We start from the raw sequence: 18,482 nt of genomic DNA, 5'->3' as shown, positions 1-18,482 counted from the left end.
TTGCTCTTCATGCGACCATAGAACTCTCTTCAAACAACCTCAGAACTCCTTCCTTCACACATTCTCAGACCTCTCCTCCAAACAACCTCAGAACTACCCTTTTGCTCGACCTCTGAATCACCATCACCACCAAATCTCTACCATCCCACTACCACCACCACAACCACCACCACTAATCACCGTGGCAATAACCAAGACTTGGATAATCACTGAAGACAATTTACGAGCGAAATTAGCCACATCAGAGTGCACCAGCTTACATAAAGCAGGTTAAAGGGTTGTGTTCCGCATGGCTGAGAGTCTTAATGTAACCAGGGCACAGAGAATTCATTTTGGCATGTATTGCTTACTGCATTTTCAGATTATTATAAAACGACTGAGATCATTATTGAAGTAGCATAAAAAAAACCTCCCTCATCCAAAAAAAATGCAAAGGTGTTATCACTGTGTTCGGTAAAATGGAGTCGTCTAATTGGCAATGAAAAAGAGAGACTATGGTTGGTTCTGATACTGCCAACATGAGCTGACATTTCTTAACAGGTGACCACGAGTGAGGAAGAATTAATGGGGTTAATAAATGAATGTTTCTTGGATCAACTACTTCATAACGCAACGCGAGGTAACAACATTCTAGATCTAATCCTTGCCACAGACTTGGACCTAATTAGTTTTTGTGAGGTCAGTGAAGAATTATGTTACAGTGAGCACACCATCAAAAGATTTACTTTAAGGTTTACTTTAAATTTCCCTTTTAACTCTTAAGAAAAATAACATGACTACAAGTACTAGATAAGTAAATGTTGATAAAATGTATCAAAGGTATTAATGATGTAAAGTGGGGCAAACTTTTAGACACTGATGTAGAGCTGCCTTAATGTGGTGTTGAAAAAAAGACATGGTGTAACTTTGGAAATGAAATAGATTTTGAGATAAATGATGTACCTGGGAAGATAACGAGAGACATTGAGAAAAAAAAATGCCAGAAAAGGCTGAGTGACTGAAGGAATAAAACATTTGAGAAGACGCGAACGAAATGCGTCTCAGAAACGTAAAGTAAGTGGTAATCCATAGAATCATGGACTGTATATAAGATAGCATAATGCACTATATATAAGATAGCATAATGCACTATATATAAGATAGGATCATGCACTGTATATAAAATAGGATCATGTACTGTATTTAAGATAGGATCATGCACTGTATATAAGATAGGATCATGTACTGTATATGTTTTATAATCAGGCACTGTATCTAAGATAAGATCATGGACTGTATATAATATAGGGGTCATGTACTACAGTATATATTGACCTAGGTAGCTGGGTGTGTATTGAACAACTTTTTATGTTTTTGTGTTTTGTCAGTTCTCACAAAATGATTTGGTTAATGCTAGCATAAGCTTTAAAATTGCCTGGGGACAAATTAAAGTTCTTAGTATTAGCAATTAAGAGAGGTCCAATGACGTTGCGTGTGACATAATCAGCAGAGGGGTATAGAATAACGAGATTTTCAAGATCTATGGGGTGATCATTTTCATGACAATGTTTAGCGATCGCATTTTTGTGGTCATCTCTGCGTACTGCATGACGGTGCCAATAACACCTCTCCGTTACAGTTTTACCTGTCTGGCCTATATAAATATAATTACATGCCTTGCATTTGACGGCGTAAACACTTCCAGTTGTTCCATGATTTGGCTTACTGTTCAGTAAGGTCTTACTGATGGTGTTATTGTACTGGAGAGCAGCATTACAAGCACTGTTTTTTAGAACATGTCCAAGATTAGCTAAGTTGGGAGAATAGGGCAACACTAAACATTTAGACTCATCCTTATTTGTCACATTTTTGTTACAAGAAGCATAAAATGTCTTCCTAGCTTTCCAGTAAGCTCTATTCACGAACCAATTGGGATAATATAACTGCTAAAAAATACGTCTTAGTAGACTACATTCATCTACCAGGTCTATGGGATCACATTTCCATAGTGCTCTTAGAAAGACAGACATAACTAGACATTTTTTACAAGAATAATATACTGAGAAATAATGAATATAACTCTCAGAGTTGGTAGGCTTCCTGTAGATTTTAAAGGACAAATGATCAGAATCTCTATTCACCAAGGGCAGTTTGCCTTCATTTTCTCATTCCATCTTGAATGCTCATTTTAGATCCTGTTCAAAAACGGTCCTTCACATAATCTAGAAATCAATTTCCATTATTCAAACAGATATAATAAACGTTGCTCTCTCTCTCTCTCTCTCTCTCTCTCTCTCTCTCTCTCTCTCTCTCTCTCTCTCTCTCTCTCTCTCTCTCTCTCTCTGGGGCTAAATTATTCCAGTGTATCATTAATTCATAGTGGCCTCACTAATTATGCATTTTTCATTTTTCATGTTTTTCTTTTTTTTTTCCCTTGGCTTCCGGAGCGTTCAGTGTGCTCCGGCAATAACATGAGTTGGAGAGGTGTTCGCTGATCGTCCTGGTAAGGGAATCTTCGTGGGCAGAAATAAATGTGAGTATAAAAATGTCTCAAGTAAAACAGAATTGATACTGGGGGAAAAAAGTGATATATTTGATTATAATCTAAGTAGGACTTCACTTTCCCGACCGGGATGAAAGTGACCAATGTATTCTACATGAATGGACACAGTCCTCATCTTCATACCACGTTAGAAGTACGAGGGGACTGTGATGTGAGTATATGAATATTCTCACTCACTCATCACCACTACTACTGCTACTTACACTACTACTACTACTACTACTACTACTACTACTCTACTACTACTACTATTGCTACTACTACAACTGGTACTACTGCTATTACTACTACTACTACTACTACTACTACTACTACTACTACTACTACTACTGCTGCTGCTGCCACTACTACTACTACCACTACTACTTCTACTACTACTACTACCACTACTACTACTACTCTTACTACTACTACTCTTACTACTACTACTACTACTAATAATAATAATAATAATAATAATAATAATAATAATAATAATAATAATAATTCTAATACTACTACTACTACTGCTACCACTACTGCTACTACTACTACATGGTGAAGGTAAGTTACCTTTACGAGCCTGGAAGGAATTACTTCTGTATTTTCCATGTCCAATATGATCATGAAAACAAGTTGGATTATACGCTAGTACGTATGTAATTATAACATCTGTAGACTTCACTAAAAGAAACCAAATTTTTCAGTGCTTTCTTTTTGTTCCTCTGATAACCGAAGTTTACTCTCTGTTTATTCCACTTCCACCCCGTCAATACATCACCAGAGCAACCCATGCCACCAGCCCTACATCAACCTCTCCTCGTCAGCTTGCCACGTAAACCTCTCTCTCTCTCTCTCTCTCTCTCTCTCTCTCTCTCTCTCTCTCTCTCTCTCTCTCTCTCTCTCTCTCTCTCTCTCTCTCTCTCTCTCTCTCTCTCTCTCTCTCTCTCTCTCTCTCTCTCTCAGAGCCGCCACTGTGATGGAACAGAGACTTATCTAAGTCTTCATCTGTTCCTATGGTGTATGCGTGTGTGTGTGTGTGTGTGTGTGTGTGTGTGTGTGTGTGTGTGTGTGTGTGTGTGTGTGTGAGTGTGAGTGTATTTGGACAACAGTTGCTTATGAGGGGGGTGAGGTGTTAGGGGATGTTCACCTTCCCCTTCTTCAAACTCTCCCTCCTCCCTCTTCCTCCTTCGTCCACTCACCTCATCAGTTCGACCTTCACAATATGCACCAGAACCATTCACTAACACCACCACACACCCTCCCTTTCTCTTCCTCCTCTCCATTGTCCAAAAAAAAAATCTCCCTCATTCTTCCATTTCCACCTTCAGTCCTTCCCTCTACCCCAGTCTTCTCCCTCCCTCCTTTCTAGAAACACACATACACACACACACACACACACACACACACACACATGTACGCACACACTCCAACAATAATATCCATATCTGTTCTTAGCACCCCAACGGAGCAACTACCAATTAGGTGATTAATCCCCGCCGCTGTTCAATGGCACTGTCACTCATCCCTCCTGCTATTAACGGCACCTCGGCTTACTCCCTCCCTCCCTGCCACACACCTCTCCCCCTGTAACCCCCGGATAAAGGCATTGTCTCCCCCCCTACCCTGTACTGTAATCCTCTCTGATCAATCACCTCTTGGCGTTCTCTTGGGCCGCGAGAGTGTGAGAGGGGAGAGGGTCGGGGGGAAACAATGAGAAGAGAGAGAGAGAGAGAGAGAGAGAGAGAGAGAGAGAGAGAGAGAGAGAGAGAGAGAGAGAGAGAGGAGATCAGCTTTTACTCAGACTTAACACATGTTCTTTTCCTAGGTCCTTCCTTGCCTGGTCGTCACTCAACCTCAGTTCAGTCTTCGTTCAGCCTTAGCTCAGTGTTTGCTCAGTCTTGGATCAGTTTAATCAGAGTCATTGGTCAGTCTTAGTTTAGTCTTTGCTCTCACTTGTTGTTGTTCTGTCCCAGCTCAGAGTCTCAGTTCAGTTTTCGATAGTCTTAACTCAGTCTCTGCTCCTTTTGGCTCAGTCTGAGCTTAGCTTTTGTTCAATCTTATCCCAATCTTCGCTCAGTTCCAGCTCAGTCTTATCCCAATCTTTGCTCAGTTCCAGCTCAGTCTGATCCCAATCTTTGCTCAGTAATAGCTCATTCTTAGCTCAGATCAGCAGGACCAAACTTCAGTCAACTGAGGATATAATCACCCTCAATTGCCCTCAGCAACAATTCTCTTCTTACCAAGACAGTATAATCAAGTGTTTGCAACCCATGTGAAAAACAGATGTGTGCTATCCTACTCTCACAGGATCCGAGACTTTGTATGACTCCTCATAAAGGATACTATAAGGCAAAAGATGTTTGTGAAAAGACAACACTCAGTCTCCATTTATTTCCTTTATAATGCTAAAGACATGACAAAACCTACCTACAGTACTAGAGTGCAGTCTAAACAGGAATGAATCAACACTGAGTCTTGAGAGAAAGTTACTTTCGCCTCTTTCCTTACACCTCTAAGCCTTGGAACTCTTTGCCCTTTTCATGTTTCTCCCAACAGATGTAATCTGTCCCTTTGCACATCTCACAAAGCTGTTAGATTATCTTTCCTCTTTTCTCCTTAGTATAGTTCTTTAACTCTTTTTCAGGTAAATAAGTAAGAGAAAACATACTCACAGCATCACCTTCTAAACATCATCTTATCGCAGGTTATCTCACTCCAACAGCTGAGCCAGCAGGAGGAGCTTCCTGACGGAGCCGAAGAAGGAAAACACCTCTCTGTTCCCTCGAGCGACGCTTGATGTCTGACGCATCTGTCGACGGCCGAGCAATGCGACCGTAAGGACGGCGGACGAAAAAAAAGAGGGGCTTGGCGCGGACAATCGCGATGCCTTGAGACGCGACGGAGGTAAAAGGGGAAGTCGACAGTGCTAAGTCCAGGTCAAACTTAATATCTGTGACTTGGGGACTTAAGGAGTGGCGGGAGTAAGAGGCAGATGGTAGAGGAGACGAGTAGATGAGAGGGGTGGTGAGGGAAGACTGGGGGAAGTGGGAGAATCAGGAACTGAAGGAAGTGGGGAGAAAGAAGAGGTGGTGGAGATAGAAGAGGTGGTAGAGGGAAAATAACAAACGATAGGGATGGTGTATAGGTAAGGAGAGTGGTGTTTGGAGGCGAGGAGTGATGAGGTGATGATGAGATGATGATGAGTTGGTGATGAGTTGGCGATTAGTTGGTGTTTAGTTGGTGATGAGTTGGTGATGAGTTGGTGATGAGATGATGAAGAGATGGTGATGAAATGGTGATGAGAGGCAGAATAGAGGTGGCGGCTGAGGTGTGAGAGGGAAAAAGGGGAAAAGGAACAGGGACAAGGAGGGTGATGATGATGAGAGGGAGCGAGGAGAGGACTGGGAGAGCGTGAGAAAGGTGGAGGAAGCGGACGGAGTGAGAGTGGAAAGAACGCGTCGTAGTGAGAGTGTAGTGAGGAAGTTACGTGATGAGTGGCGTCAAGGGAAGAGGATTATAAAGGGAGAAGGATAGGCGAAGGGCGTCTGCTTGAACGGAGGAGGAAAAAGAGGAGAGAGAGAGAGAGAGAGAGAGAGAGAGAGAGAGAGAGAGAGAGAGAGAGAGAGAGAGAGAGAGAGAGAGAGAGAGAGAGAGAGAGAGAGAGAGAGAGAGCATGGTGATGGGAACAACACTGGAGGAAGTAAGGCGAAACAGAGCGTACATAATCGAGACACACAAGGACTCATCACAAGGGGATACAGACAATGGCAATGTGTCCGAAGAAACAGGATAAAATAAATCTGTTGTATCCAGCAAAGAGCAATGTGTCCGAAGAAACAGGCTGAAATAAATCTGTTGTATCCAGCAAAGAGCAATGTGTCCGAAGAAACAGGATAAAATAAATCTGTGGTATCCAGCAAAGAGTATTGTATCCTTAGAAATACTATAGAATAGATCTGCTGTATCCTGCAAACAATAATGAGTCCTAAGAAATACGGTGAAATAGATGTCCCATAATCAATTATGACTCGTAGATAATATTTGGTGAGAGAGATTGGTTATCTCGAAAAAATACCTATTTGTTCCGTAGCTCAGATATCAGAAGGCATTGTTTCCACTGTTTATCACACTGTTCTATGAGTTTCTGATATCGTTTCTGATATCACAAAACACTCTCGAGTGGATCCAGTCGTCTTTTGCTGTTTGAATTCTTTTGCATTTCTTTGCAAACATATGAACAGACGATTAAGCAATATATACTTGACAGATCAATACATTCGACTACAGAAAGGGTAAGAGAGATGTGTGGTAATAAAAAGAGTGTAGTTGAGAGAGCAGAAGAGGGTGTATTGAAATGGTTTGGGCACATGGAGAGAATGAGTGAGGAAAGATTGACCAAGAGGATATATGTGTCAGAGGTGAAGGGAATAAGGAGAAGTGGGAGACCAAATTGGAGGTGGAAGGAAAAATATTTCCAGACGGTCTGATGGATCACTGAATACCATTCCTCCGTCCCGGATGATGAGTTAGATTACTCACGCCTACATAAGAGTAACTAACCCTTTTCTCATGTTCAGTGACTAAGCAGTGACCTAGATCTATGTATGTGCATGCTGCTCTCCATCATTAGAATTACAGAGGTTAGGTTAGGTTGCCGCTTCAGTCAAGATTGTCCCTGTGGGCATAACTGGAGAGATGATAGGTAAATGATTAGCATATCACTGTAAATAAGACACTGCGAGGTAAATGTACACATTAGACGTGATCACGGCGTACCACGTCTTGCCCACTGGCTGCAAATAGAGAGATTATGAAATACGGGAGTGATGGAACATCTTGTGAGGCTAATGGTGATCTGTGGGGAGTTGTGGAGTAGCTGTGGGTGGTGTGGGGGGCGTTTGGAGTAGCTATGGGTGGTGCCAGGGCGTGTTGAGTAGCTGTGGGGTGTGTGGAATACTTGTGAGTGGTACGGGGGCACATGAAGTAGCGGCGTAAGGGTAGATGAATTAGTTACGGATGGTGTGGGAGAGTGTGGAGTAGCTATAGTAGTGTGGGGGCGACTGGAGTACCTGTGGGTAAAGTAGAGGAAGTAGCTGTGGGTGATAAGGAGGCGTGGAAAGGATACGTGTGGAATAGCTGTGGGTTGTGTGGGGTTGTGTGGGGTGGAGAGTCGTCTTGTGTGGCTGTGGGTTGTGTGGGGTGGAGAGTCGCCTGGTGTGGCTGTGGGTTGTGTGGAGTGGAGAGTCGTCTTGTGTGGCTGTGGGTTGTGTTGGAAGGTTGTCTTGTGTGTGGGGGAGACAGGCATTGTCTTTTCTGAGATAAATGAGGGGACTGGATGATCTGTGTGTAACGAAGACTCCTGTACAAATGTATACATAAACAAATGAACATTCACGCACATATGGAGCATAGACACTCATATGTACACACACACACACACACACACACACACACACACACACACACACACTACACACACGTACAAATGCCTAAAACACGAACGTGCACACAAACACACATAAATACATACACACATTCACAAACACGCATGAATGTCCACTTTTACCACTACTAATTCTACTAATCCTATTACTGCCACCACGACAACTACTATTACTACTATTACTACAACTAATACTAATACTAATACTACTAATATTACTACTACAGCACTATACTCATGGTCAATGCAGCTGCCAGTACTCTACCACCATCACACACAACACCGTCAGCTACCACACCATTGGTCTGGCCACAGCTCAATAGCTCATATAATATTGACTATCCTAATCCTCTCTTCCCATCGTGTACACTGACCAGAAAACGAAGTCTTCAACAACCACATAAACATGTAATAATTACCAATCATCAAACGTATTTCTAACTAATTAAATGGTTTGTTATTTTGTTTTTGTGCTATTACCAGAATCATCTTTGATATATTTCCTTTTTCCCTCAGGACAGAAGAGCGTTACGCTTGGCTGGGCTGTCATTGGCTGATTGATCATGGGACAACTCCCGGCTGTAGCCAATGAGGCGCTGGGGAAACGTGTGACGTCACCTGCCTATCTGGATTCTCTCCTCCTACATCCAGAACTTTGCCACGAACGAAGAAACACAGCAACGAATAATATTCTCTCATTCGTTTCCCCCAACACGTCACTGCTTATAATGATTCTGATTACTGTATTGGAAAAGATTACACGATTTGAAGAATAAAAGATACAAAGCAGAGGTCAGAGATTATTGGGCTTAGCATATTAAATTTTTTTCAATTGATGATTTATCTCTTTTTTTTTTTTTTACGTGTAGTTTCATACAATTTATGCAAACACAAGTAAATATGTCAATTGGAAGACAAACATGTTTCAAACCAGTGCCAATACGTGGATAGATAACATACAGGAGCAAATATTATGTATTAAGCATGCAAACAACACACTAGGGAGAGAGAGAGAGAGAGAGAGAGAGAGAGAGAGAGAGAGAGAGAGAGAGAGAGAGAGAGAGAGAGAGAGAGAAACATCAAATCATCATGTCACATCATGACATTATAACTATACATCAGAACATACGTGAAACTATCATCATAATCTGTAAACATATTAGTATATCAAGACAGTATGTCAATATATTAGAGTAATATATCAATATATCAACACATTAAAGCACTATATCAGTATACCGCGACAGTATATTGAAATACCAAAGACAATGTACCGATGAATGAAAGCAATCTGTATACAGACATGCATCGTACCCGACCAGGCCATTTAAGTCTGTGGACTTTTAAAAGGAATTTTACATTTCTATTTGTATTTCTAACGACAATGGGGATAACTCAGTAAAGCCTACGATTATATTATATAGTAAGCTATGAAATAACTTATATCATCCCAAATGTTTTTTGAACAAAGCTTACTGGAAAACTAGGAAGACATTTTATGCTTCTTGTAACAAAAATGTGACAAATAAAGATAAATCTAAATGTTTAACGTTGCCCTATTCTCCCAACTTAGCTAATCTAAGACATGTTCTAAAAAAACAGTGCTTGTAATGTTGCTTTCCAGTACAATAACACCATTAGTAAGACCTTAATGAATAGTAGGCCAAATCATGGAACAATTGGAAGTGTTAAACTCCGTCAAATGCAAGGCATGTAAATATATTCATATAGGCCTGACAGGTAAAACTGTAACGGAGAGGTGTTATTGGCACCGTCATGCAGTACGCAGGGATGACCACAAAAATGCGATCGCTAAACATTGTCATGAAAATGATCACCCCATAGATCTTGAAAATCCCGTTATTCTATACCCCTCTGCTGATTATGTCACACGCAACGTCATTGAATCTGGCTTAATTGCTGATACTAAGAACTTTACTTTGTCCCCAGGCAAATTCAAAGCCCGTCCTAGCATTAACCAAATCATTATGAGAGAATTGACAAAACACGAAAACATAAAAAAAGTTGTTCAAGACACACCCAGCTACCCAGGTCAACCCCCGCCACGTGACCACCCTTAATCACTCTCCCTTACAACGGTTACTGCCAGACAAAGCGGGCAGTGGTTGGTCTGTACTGATTGGTGTTGGACGGCGGGACTCAAGTGTGATGTTGGGATCTAAATAACTTTGTTATGTATAAGCACCTGATGAGGTAGCATGTTTACCAAATGGCGTCCTAGCTTCGTTTCTTCGATGTATATCAACTGGCTTATATTTCTCTCTTGTGCTTCCCCTGATGATGTGATTATTACACGAAAGTGCACTTGGGAACTTATCGTGTTTCATTCCCCCGTGGACTCATAGAAATATATGTGTGTGTGTGTGTGTGTGTGTGTGTGTGGAGAGAGAGAGAGAGAGAGAGAGAGAGAGAGAGAGAGAGAGAGAGAGAGAGAGAGAGAGAGAGAGAGAGGTGGACATCTTACTCGTGGATCGCCAGTGAGCTAAAAGCTGCAGCTGAGGACCCCTATTCCCATAACCTGTAGGTCCAGGTTGGGTATGGCAGTGGCAGCTTAGAAAAGACAACATTATGGTCTTCAGTGGCCCAGGAGTACGCTGTCTGCTTACCATGCTCGGTGGCCTGGGTTCAACTCTCGAGTGCGCAGTGGTAAAATTTTTATGTATGTATGTATATATATATATGCACCATCAATACCTGAAATTGTATCCTGCTATAGTTCATGATATCTATTTGAGTGGATAATTGCCATATGTTTGACCCTGATATAATGTAGTGCTGAGCAAATTGTTATTGTATGTATCAGAGTAAGTTTATCAAAGTTTGGAAAGAATTGAATTGTATTTAGATAACAAAAGTCATATTCTACACTTTGAGACCCTGAATACCTCACACCCATCGAAAACAGTACTAAATCCGGGTAGAGTAGTATTAGGCTCTCATTAAGGAGATGAATGGTGATGAGTTTCGTTTTAGTACTTATGAAAGGCTTTTCCCCTAATACAAAATGCCAATATACGTCTATGGCAGCTAATCTATTGCTGATTTATTTTCATCTCGATAATTAAAATGTCAGAAGCAAAGCGGTTAGAAAGATTTCTTCATCAGCAGCTGCTGATAGGCTTGTAATTGAAGATATAATGGTGTGTGTGTGAGTGTGTGTGTCCAACTTTATATGCCTCTATACATATCTACATATATCTCTATATACACATGCCCTGCCAATGAATATTGATCTCTGAAAATATACGTGTGATTCACTCTTCTTAAGTACATAAGTATCGCCCATAACACTCTCTCTCTCTCTCTCTCTCTCTCTCTCTCTCTCTCTCTCTCTCTCTCTCTCTCTCTCTCTCTCTCTCTCTCTCTCTCTCTCTCTCTCTCTCTCTCATACATACGCCTATTCCAGTAGCCGACAGCCTAGCTCTCCCATATACGGCAGACAAACACCTTTTAATTACCCAGGACGGTTCGTGTAAGGGTTGGCGAAGGGGCATACCCCTAGCGCCCTTGCTTGGATCAGCTCGCCAGCAAGCCCATGTGATGTAGAGGTTGCGTCGGTAAATCAGATACGAAGCCGTGAGTTCAAGGATCTCGCAAAATGTGGGATGATCTTTATGTATGTGCAGTATGTGTATCTGTACGACATATTAGTCTCCACCGCTGTTTCGTGAAGGGAGGTGACGTCGAGAACATAGGAGTAATGGCTTTATTTGCTCATATCATCATGGCTTTCATATTTGCTATCGTTCAGCATTTCTAAATTTTTCCGTTCATCTCTCTGTCTCTATCATTCATCCCCTTTTCTTATATACATCATAAAAGTACATCTTTACATTCTATTTTTTTATAATTATCTTGATTTTTTTTTTTCATGTTATGTTCTCTGGTTGTTCTATCCTTACATCAATGTTATTGTCCACATCATCAGTCTGGTCTGGATATTGGAAGGCTGTGAACGGATCGCCCCTTACTCCTCTCTCTTCCATGGTGGGTAAGTTTAAAGCTTCTAGCATTTCCCGGTAGATCCGCTCTCTTAATTATAGTACCATCTTTGTTACCCTCTTTTGCATCTTCTCTATTAGCTCTTTGTGCTTCTTCAGGAGCGCTGACCAAACTTGAGAAGCATATTCTAGTTTTGGCCTGATCTATTGTTACCCTCTTTTGCATCTTCTCTATTAGCTCTTTGTGCTTCTTCAGGAGCGCTGACCAAACTTGAGAAGCATATTCTAGTTTTGGCCTGATCTATACGATACTTTCTTATCCACGTATTTGAACGTTGTAATAATATCAGCCACAAAACAGTTTGCCTAATTTGGAACTCCAGCGAAAGTTTAGAGACGATGTCAACTCCCAAGTTCCCTCTCGTATATATATTTCTGAAGCGTGTTTCCTACTAGAAACTTATCATATGAAGGTTCTGTGTCCCAACCTTCGCATCTTTATCATATTCGCTCGGGTTGAATGTCACGAGAGCAACATTACAGTCAGCTTAGATCCCACTCTAAGATGATGCGATCCTCTCCTCACTTTTCACTACCTTTATGACCTGTGCATCATCTGCAAACATATTCAGGTTGGTGTCCGTGCTCTGTGGCAAGTCAGTCACATAAATCGAGTGATGGCCACAGAATAGAGCCTTGTGGCACGCCGAGGGTGATCTTAACATCTGCAACAATCAGACTTGTCATCCAGTTGTATTAACTTAGGGGCTCCTTCACCCTCCACTCCTCTTCCGCCTCCCACACAAACACATCTGTACATACTACGCCAGCTTGAAATAAGGAGTTCCCTCCTCGAAAATCTTTTGTGTGTATGAGAGTGTGAGTGAGCCACTTCCAGATGCCATCACTTCCCCTTGAGTACACACTTCAGCATGTGTACCCACCACCACCACTGCTGCTAGGTTCATGTGGCTACGTATATCGAGAGGACATAAATCTGTTTATCTCCCGTTGTCCACGTTCCCGCACGTGCAGGCAGGGAAGCACGTCAGCATTTAGCCGCTGCAGTAAAGTGACTTTCCAGATGGGAGAAATGATGAAAAAAAAAAAGGGGGAAAAAGAAGAAAGAATTATCTACTTCCCAAGGACATGTCGGCGAAGCTGTGCCGGGGCTAATGAGGCGACGTAGCGATGATAGAAAAAAATTAGGGAGGGGGGAAGTAAAAATGGGACACAATGTGTGCCTAAGAACTAGTATATTGAGATTATGTGAAGCCTTACGCACGCTGACAGACTTGAGGTCAAACTTCTCCATCTACATAATCATCCTCGCTAAGCAAGACGGAACAGCCCTAGCGCACGACGCGCTTCTGACCTCGTCATTAGGGATGAGGTCAGTAGCCAAAGACCCAAGGCTTGTCGGGGGGGAGTACACTGGGACACACAGATAACAGAAGACTCGGTGGTGTAAAGAGATTGTGGTCTGCTTGAGGACATGGACATGATCCAGGAATTTTAATCTGTACATGTGGACGGAAACTGTTAGAGCACATGGCTTCTTGACACCCATCCGCCCACCGCTCCCTCCGGCTCACCAGCCGATAAGGCAATAACCATTAAGGCACACCAGCTAACACAGAGTACAATGATATAGGAATTTGGACGGTAAAGAATGGATAATACAGCCTCATTTAATGTCTGCCGCGGAATGCCTCGGAAAGCATAATCTGTTAAGAATAATGTTGACATGTATGATGATAGATATCAGTGATATATTTCTTAGTCGTGATTTCAGTATATTGATGATCTATTGTGCTCAGGGATCGTGCCTTCGTACTCAGTGATAATACTGCTGTACTCAAGGGTCGTACTGTCGTACTCAGTGTTAATGATACTCTCGTATTCAAAGGACTACACCATCGTACTCAAGGGTAATAATACTACCATATTCAGAGAGTCATACCATCGTACTCAAGGGTAATGAGACTAATGCATTCAAACGGCCATACAATCATACTTAAGGGCACGAATACCCCTGTACTCAAAAGGCCAAACAATCATACTTAAGGGTTATAATACTACAGTATTGAAAGCCATACAATCATACTTAAGGGTTATAATACTACAGTATTGAAAGCCATGCAATCATACTTAAGGGTTATAATACTACAGTATTGAAAGCTTTACAATCATACTTAAGGACACAAATACTCCCGTACTCAAAAGGCCAAACAATCATATTTAAGGGTGATGATACTACAGTATTGAAAGGGTCTACAGTCATACTCAAGTTTAACGAAACTCTGGAGGTTAAAACACATCATGTAAACAGAGATGGTCCCTCCTCGCAGACTAACTCACCCTGCGGGACGCCACCTCCCCGCGTTGCCACGGTATCGCACACACCCCAGACACATTGCTTGAAAGCTCAGCAAGACACAAAGGCCCGGAGAATCTTCCCATAGCCTTTAGAAAAGGCCATCTGTTCTCTCCGGAGACCTACGCCGACCCTCCTCGACCCAGGAGAATGAGAGACAATGTGTCTGAGTCCTCATCCACCTTCGCCTACAGCTACATCCGTGAGGAAAAATGATGAGTTCCTCCTCATTTTCATTCATCACCAAATGAATATCCTGGAAGCAGTCGGAGCTTTCCTGGCACTGAATTATACATCATGTGAAGTGATATCTCTCTCTCTCTCTCTCTCTCTCTCTCTCTCTCTCTCTCTCTCTCTCTCTCTCTCTCTCTCTCTCTCTCTCTCTCTCTCTCTCTCTCTGTTTCCATCCAGCGTTGCCATGTCCTCCTCGACGATAGACAACCCCCCCCCCCTCTCTCCCGTTGGCAAAGGTGAGACGTTGCCACATCTCCCTTGGAGCAGTGAGCAGGGGGTGGCCCTCACCCTTGGCGATCGTCCTTAGGGACAACACAATACGCTGGCGCACAATAACCAAAGACTACTGTATGGGTTTCTTGTCCTTACCGCCTCCATGGTTACGTGTGATTAATGATAGTTGGCGAGGGAGGCCTAGGGTTGGATTGGCCCCGCGTGAGAAAGAGAAAGAGGTTGGAGTGGGGCCCTGTGTGCATGAGGGAGGGTGGGGGGGAGCACATACATTTTTGTCACGAACGGAAGACGATGAGCAGTGGCGCCAAGATGAATAGCTAGGGATATATTTCTCAGCTTCTATACCGCCGTCATCATTATCACTATCATCATCATCATTATCATCATCATCGTCATCATCATCATCATTGTCATCATTTTCTTTATCATTCTCATCTGCGAGTATTATTATCATCATAATCACAATTATGATCATCATCATCATCATCATCATCATCATCATCGTCGCTATCAACATCATCATCACTATCATCATCACTATCAAGAACATCATCACTATCATCATCACTATCAAGACCATCATCATTATCAACATCACTATCCAGAACATCATCACTATCAACTACATCATCACTATCATCATATCACTATCATCAACATCATCACTATCAACATCATCACTATCATCATCACTATCAACAACATCATCACTATCATCATCACTATCAACATCATCACTATCATCACTATCATCATCATTATTCGATGCTCTTAGTTGTTTCTTATGAATCTCTTTCCCTCCACGTGGACATCAATTCCTGAGTCATTTGATTAATTGAGGGTTTTTCCATGATAGCTTCATCATTAATCATCAGGTACAGCGTTCGAATGCACATAAAGATATGAAGGGAAAAAAAAGAATGACGGTCAAAGGAGATGAGAGAGAGAGAGAGAGAGAGAGAGAGAGAGAGAGAGAGAGAGAGAGAGAGAGAGAGAGAGAGAGAAGGGTTCGTACAACAGGTACGGCGATCCATCTGTTTATTGTCAACTGGGAGGGGGGCCTTCACAGGCCTATAACAAATTTGCATAGAATTCGGCAGAAGCTCTGAATAAAAGGGCATGTTATAAGTCAGGAGGAGAGGAAGGAAAGGGGGGTGGGGTTAGGAGGAGGGGCGATGGTGGGTGCTAGATCAGTGATATGGTACGTTAGAGGGGGGGGGCTGTCATGAGCCGAGAGAGAGAGAGAGAGAGAGAGAGAGAGAGAGAGAGAGAGAGAGAGAGAGAGAGAGAGAAGAGAGAGAGAGAGAGAGAGAGAGAGAGAGAGAGAGAGAGAGAGAGAGAGAGAGAGAGAATGAGAGAGAGAGAGAAAGCGGGGCCTATGTGATAACCCATAATGAGGGACATAATGTTAAGGAAAAAAAAAGAATATATATATATATATATATATATATATATATATATATATATATATATATATATATATATATATATATATATATATATATATATATATATCATCCCTGGGGATAGGGGAGAAAGAATACTTCCCACGTATTCCCTGTGTGTCGTAGAAGGCGACTAAAAGGGAAGGGAGCGGGGGGCTGGAAATCCTCCCCTCTCAGTTTTTTTTAATTTTCCAAAAGAAGGAACAGAGAAGGGGGCTAGGTGAGGATATTCCCTCAAAGGTCCAGTCCTCTGTTCTTAACGCTACCTTGCTAACGTGGGAAATGGCGAATAGTATAAATAGAAAAAAAAAAAAAAAAAATATATATATATATATATATATATATATATATATATATATATATATATATATATATATATATATATATATATATATATATCAATTAGTTCCACTGACCTGACTCAAAGTTAGGATATCAAAACCTAGACTCAAAAATAATGATGCTTAGCATTTAGAATTATGACACGAATGACTTATAACTCAGAATTATTGTACTAAGGATGACTTACATGAGTCTTATGGTAATCATGACTTAAAGTAAAGATTATAACTTGACACCTCAACATTGTGAGACACACCGTCATGTTCAATAAGGGTCATTTCTCATCACACCAGAGGGGCTAATACAGTACTGATTTCTGTGTGATTAAGATTGTTAATAGATTCTTCCATTCGAGAATTTCCACCTTGGGTTAATTCGCACACCTCTCTCTCTCTCTCTCTCTCTCTCTCTCTCTCTCTCTCTCTCTCTCTCTCTCTCTCTCTCTCTCTCTCTCTCTCTCTCTCTCTCTCTCTCTCTCTCTCTCTCTCTCTCTCTCTCTCTCTCTCTCTCCTTTCCATTATGTTCGTCTTTCCCCTCTCCTCCCCTTTCCTCACCCCCTTCCTTCCCTCTCCCACTTTCCCCTCTCCCTTCCCCCACACCCCACTAAGTAGGCGTCAGTGTGTCGTGAGGTGATCAGTCAGTATCCGTCAGCAGTGTAGACTGTTCCGTGGACCGCCCCGTGCCTCCTGTAATTACCGTCCCTTCTGTTGTCCAGGAGGGGAAACCCTGGAACGGGTCAGTGCCATTGCCCTGAACCCGAGTGTCACTCCCTCAAGATTTAGGGTCGTCGCAGACAAGCTGTCGTCTCGTAGGGTAGGTGGGTAAGGGGTACTTACGTGTCGGTCGTGCGGTGGTATCTATAGACAGAGATACTCCTTGTAGATGTCTTTTTCCTTAGCTATGTGTCGTATAATCAGTCGTCTGTATAGATAAAGATTTACCGTGCAACAATTGGAAGCGTTTATGCCGTCAAATGCAAGGCATGTAAAGATATTCATATGGGCCGATCAGGTAAAACTGTAACGGAGAGGTGTTATTGGCACCGTCATGCAGTACGCAGGGATGACCACAAAAATGCGATCGCTAAACATTGTCATGAAAATGATCACCCCATAGATCTTGAAAATCCCTTATTCTATACCCCTCTGCTGATTATGCCACACTCATCGTCATTGGATCTGTCTTAATTGTCCCCAGGCAATTTTAAAGCCCGTCCTAGCATTAACCAAATTATTATGAGAGAATTGACAAAACACGAAATAAAGAAAAAAAAGTTGTTCAAGACACACCCAGCTACCTAGGTCAACCCCCGCCACGTGACCACCCTTAATCACTCTCCCTTACAACGGTTACTGCCAGACAAAGCGGACAGTGGTTGGTCTGTACAGATTGGTGTTGGACGGCGGGACTCAAGTGTGATGTTGGGATTTAAATAACTTTGTTAAGTACTGGCACCTGATGATGAGGTGGATTGTCTCCACGAAACATATTTCGCCACATGTATGGAAAAATTACATTTTAAATTATATTGTATGAACTACTGAAGTGCGATTTCACCTTCATACATATATGATAAGAGTGAGTGCTCAAATTACAGAGGTATAAGTTTGTTGAGTATTCCTGGTAAATTATATGGGAGGGTATTGATTGAGAGGGTGAAGGCATGTACAGAGCATCAGATTGGGGAAGAGCAGTGTGGTTTCAGAAGTGGTAGAGGATGTGTGGATCAGGTGTTTGCTTTGAAGAATGTATGTGAGAAATACTTAGAAAAGCAAATGGATTTGTATGTAGCATTTATGGATCTGGAGAAGGCATATGATAGAGTTGATAGAGATGCTCTGTGGAAGGTATTAAGAATATATGGTGTGGGAGGCAAGTTGTTAGAAGCAGTGAAAAGTTTTTATCGACGATGTAAGGCATG

At 42.0% G+C, this 18,482-nt stretch overlaps 1 long non-coding RNA gene across 7 annotated transcripts in view; it reads left to right on the top strand.

Annotated features, from left to right (window-relative positions):
• The window catches only part of LOC139766155 (uncharacterized), an 85,104-nt gene extending 76,070 nt beyond the window's left edge, over positions 1-9,034 (top strand). For 4 of the 7 annotated variants that reach the window (XR_011716809.1, XR_011716813.1, XR_011716808.1 and 1 more), the window contains exons 4-5: positions 5,247-5,428; positions 8,484-9,034. This is a non-coding gene — a long non-coding RNA (uncharacterized lncRNA). Of the gene's footprint in view, positions 1-2,426; positions 2,513-5,246; positions 5,429-8,483 lie in introns of all 7 variants that reach the window. The other 3 variants (XR_011716814.1, XR_011716810.1, XR_011716812.1) reach the window with 3 other exon arrangements.
• Positions 9,035-18,482: the final 9,448 nt, after the last annotated feature.

The sequence above is a fragment of the Panulirus ornatus genome, chromosome 57 (genome assembly GCF_036320965.1).
Source record: "Panulirus ornatus isolate Po-2019 chromosome 57, ASM3632096v1, whole genome shotgun sequence".
Taxonomy (NCBI): domain Eukaryota; kingdom Metazoa; phylum Arthropoda; class Malacostraca; order Decapoda; family Palinuridae; genus Panulirus; species Panulirus ornatus.
The sequence above is the reverse complement of the archived record's forward strand: the minus strand, read 5'-3'. Positions and strand labels throughout refer to the sequence as shown.